This window comes from Peromyscus maniculatus, chromosome 3, assembly GCF_049852395.1.
Source record: "Peromyscus maniculatus bairdii isolate BWxNUB_F1_BW_parent chromosome 3, HU_Pman_BW_mat_3.1, whole genome shotgun sequence".
NCBI lineage: Eukaryota > Metazoa > Chordata > Mammalia > Rodentia > Cricetidae > Peromyscus > Peromyscus maniculatus.
The window spans coordinates 52735457-52739704 of NC_134854.1; the positions used below are offsets into that span (position 1 = coordinate 52735457).

General features: G+C 44.8%; 1 long non-coding RNA gene across 1 annotated transcript; it reads left to right on the forward strand.

Moving 5' to 3' along the window:
• Nucleotides 1-263: 263 nt before the first annotated feature.
• On the forward strand, nt 264-2867 carry LOC121827931 (uncharacterized). The gene is made up of 2 exons (XR_006070271.2): nt 264-387; nt 2719-2867. It is a non-coding gene; the product is annotated as an uncharacterized LOC121827931 (long non-coding RNA).
• The last annotated feature ends 1381 nt before the right edge of the window (nt 2868-4248 follow it).

The window sequence follows — 4248 nt, forward strand, 5'->3', positions numbered from 1 at the left end:
TTTGGAGAGAACAGCAGTTTTGAAGGATCTGTAATACATATCTGGATTGTGGTGACAGTTGTATGACCATGTAACTTTACCCAAACCATGGAAGTGTACAATTAAAGTGAGTATGAGTATAGCTTATGCTATGTAAAGGGCATCCCATGAAATATGATTTTGATTGTTTAAATGGTAATCTAGTTTTGAACTCATGACAGTATTCTCTTAAAGAATAATTATTTTGATTGTATGTGTACATGCCTGTGTTTATGCAGGTGCCCACAGAAGTCAGAAGAGGGTGGTGGATTCCCTGGATCTGGGATTACAGGCAGTTGTGAACTGCGTGACGTGTGTGCTGGGAACTGGACCCTGCTCCTCTGCAGGAACACCAACTGTTCCTCACAGGTGAGCCATCTCTCCAGCCCTTCAACGGGATGTTCTTGAAACTGTCTCTCCAATTTTACCCTGATGCATACTGATAACCACTAACAGTCCTTGGAAATGACTGTGGAAATTATGCCTCTGTCCATGACAGAGCCCTGGACTGCTGAGGGAATGGTAAGATATTAAAGAGTTTAAGATATTAAATGAGGCCTGGAAGAGAGGAGAGGCCCAGCTCAGCGTTACATAATGTGCCTAGCATGTGTGAGACCCTGAGTTAGATTCCCAGCACAGAAAAAAAGAAAGTCTGCACAATTCTCAGTAAGGTTGGTTTTCCTTAAAGGGAAAAAGAAAATCTCTTGGGAAAACAACAACAACAAATCTACATGTTTCCTCTACAGACCACAGTAATTTGTGGTGGTATTCTAATTGTACTGAAATGTGATTTTGATTGTATGTTAATAAATAAAGTTCCCCGGGGGTCAGAGCTATTAGAGCCATAGCAAGAGTGTGGCGGTGGTGGCGCATGCCTTTAATCCCATAGATCTCTGTGTGTTCAGGGATTCAGCCAGCATTGGAGACATATGCCTTTAAGACCTGGGGGACTGTACATACAGACAGTGACGAGGCAGTCACGTGTTTGGGTTTACAACAAATGAGAAGGCAGAACAAAAGACTATGAAATGACTTACACACAGGAAATAGCTCTCTTTCGGGAAGCTAGGAGCTCGCAGGAGGAAGGGTAAGGTTTTAGCTCTGAGCTCTGACCTCTCGGCTTTCTCTTTTACATTGGTTCTGTGTTTCTTATTTAATAAGATGGTTAGTTACATCTACAGTAATTTTATTAGAGTGCTGTTAGTGTTTTTCATTTTTGTTCACTAGATTTATAAATATTCATCAGGAAGAGTGCTTGGGGGCTGGGAAGAAGGCTCAGTTGTTAAAGTCCTTGGCCCACAAGAATGAGGACCTGAGTTTGCATCCCCAGTATCTACATGAAGGACCTGGTGTAGTGGCTCACCTCTGTAACCCAAGTGCCAGGGAGGCAGAGAAAGGCAAATTGCTAATCTCTCTAGCCAAATTGGTGAGCTCTGGGTTCAGGAATAGATGATGTGTATGCTGAGATCAGAAGACAATTTTATGGAGCTGATTCTTTCACCTTTCTGTGGACTCTAGGGACTAGACTCAGGTTGTGAGAGCATCATTCTTTTTTTTCTGGATGAATCATAGCCCATCTTGTGAACAGGCACATTTTGCTTAAGTCTTCATATTATTTAAAGCAGGAGATGTCTAGGAAGTTTTCAGAGCTTGGTGTTCCCATTAGCCTCCTCCTTAGTGTCCTGGAGTCTGCATCCCAGCATCCATCCTGTTCTACCTTGTGTTAGATTCAAGGGAGATGCCAAACCATGAACAGTTCTCAGCCCATGGGTCGCAACCATTGGAAAATACATATTGCTGATGATCTTAGGAACTAAGACACCAGTCAGTAGCAAAAATACCATTATGAAGTAGCAATAAAAATAATTTTGTGGTTGGGGGTCACAACAACATGGGAACTGTATTGAATGGTGGCGGCATGAGGAAGGCTGAGAACCAGTGGCCAAGATGTAGTATGCTGCTGGCCCTGTCTTCGCCTGCAAGGCCCATTCCTATTATGACTTTTATATGTTGGTTTTTATTTTCTCTCTGTCTTATCACATGAAAAACACTGGTTTTATGAGTAATCAGGAAAACGTGCATTAAATCACAAGGCAACACTGCTAGACACCCCCAAACTAGCTCCAGTCAAGCTGTGAGCCTAGGCTGCTGTCACGTGATGTCTTGACTCATGCTCTGAGTTCCCGTTTCACGTGGTTCACCCACATACTGGGCAATTTAACCTGGCTGTCAGTGGGAGAGCTTAGCTGCTCCTCACATGGACCTCTCCAAAGGATGACTAGAATGTCTACATCATTTGAGAGTAGGCTTCCAGAGGTAGAGAGCAAAGAGGAAGCCACAAGGTTTTCACAATCTAATTTAGGAGTCACAGTGTCATTTCAGATTACTCAGGTCACACAGCCAACCGCAGACAAAACTCCCCAGGAGCCAACTGGCTATTTGCTCTAGGCACCAAGTTAATCCTACTCAAGGATGCAAACATGTCCATTTCTTCTGCTTTCAAATTTGATGCCTAGTAAGAAGTGTTACTGAAGTGAGGGTCTGGTAGTTCAAATGTAATTGGCCCCCATAAGCTCATAGGGAGTGGCACTATTAGAAGGTATAGCCTTGTGGAAGTAGGTGTGGCCTTCTTGGAGGAAGTGTGTCCTGTGGGGTGGGCTTTGAGGTCTCCTATGCTCAAGATACCACCTGCTTTCACAGTTCACTTCCTGTTGCCTGTGGATCAAAGATGTAGAATCCTCCAGCACCATGTCTGCCTGCACGATGCCATGCTCCCCACCATGATGATAATGGACTGAACCTCTGACACTGTAAGCCACGACTTGAATTAAATGTTTTCCTTTATAAGAGTTGCTGTGGTCATGGCGTCTCTTCACAATAGAAACCCTAACTAAGACAGGGCACTCAGCCTGAAGTTCCTCATTTCAACTCCAACAACAAAGTCTAAATACATTCTGAGAGAATGGCTGGTCTTTCTCTTCTATGTGGTTAGATCTTCCTTCTCTGTTTAACAACGTCATCCTCTCCTACTTCACTTCTTCCCAGGAATCTGGCCCTTGCACAGGTTCAAGCTGGGGGAAATCCCTGGCTGTCTCCTGCTATCTAGTCAGGTGACTAGTGCCTGTCTCCACTCGTATCACCTGTTTGTATGGACTTCGGACTTCCATCCGACTCACCTCAGACATATGTGTACTTTTAAGTTCTATGACTTAGCATAGCTGACTCATTATATTCTCTCTGTCTGTGTGTTGCTTCCTTCTGATTGGTAGTTAACTGATTCCTATTGCTTGCTCTACCAGTGTGCCCTTACAACTTCAGCTTTGAGCTCTCCACAGATTTGTCTTTGAAACTCTCAACTATGCCAAGGTCGTCCAGTAAAACATTAAACAAAGAAGAAAAACAACCCAAAACCCAAGAATAATATAATAGTTATAAGGGTTTTTTTGCACCCCGATAGGCCTCTCCACTGACGCAGCAATCCAAATCAGACCAAATCAGACTGAATTAGAAAAAGCCCAGTTTAATGGGTAAAGCATTCCCCAGTGATTCTCCGGCCCCCGCAGAGAAAAGACAGGACAAGAGACTGGAAAACCACGTGTCTGTTTTCTGGGATGCAGATTATTTACCCTATGCGAGTGGTCTTGAGCCTCTCTGGGGGAGGAGTTGTGTTTGGTGGGCTTTGAAGGGGCGGGTTTGGGGAAAGAGATGGGGGAGGGGAGTTGAGGTAGATCTTCTACCAGAACATTCCAGACTCTTTGAGTATATGGATGCCAGAGTGCCAGGGCTTGAGGTGGAGCTCCCACCTAAACATTCCAGACTCTTTGGGTATAGGGTCGCCAGTTCAATCAAGTCTGGCTACTTCCTGTGGGCATAAGATGATGTGGGGAAGGGGGCGTCAGGAGTTGGTGGGCTCACATTCAGCAGGAGGTATGAGTGGAGGAGCATCCGGTTGTCATCCTGGAGACCTCAGGCATCTGTTTCTTGAGGAAGCAAAGAAGGCAAGTTTCTAGGGAAAAAATAGATCATTAACATCTGCCCTAGTTGTACTGAAAAGATGAATGTACAGAACAGAAGAACAGATAGGCCCTTTAGTGGGACATCTGGGAAAACTGGAAGGTGGAGGGTCCCAGCTGCTGGACAGACCATGTATCCTGAATAGGTGCCCACTTGAGCCTGGAAAGATGGTACCAGCATGGATGTCCCAGGAGCTTGGCAGCCGAGGGGTGGTAA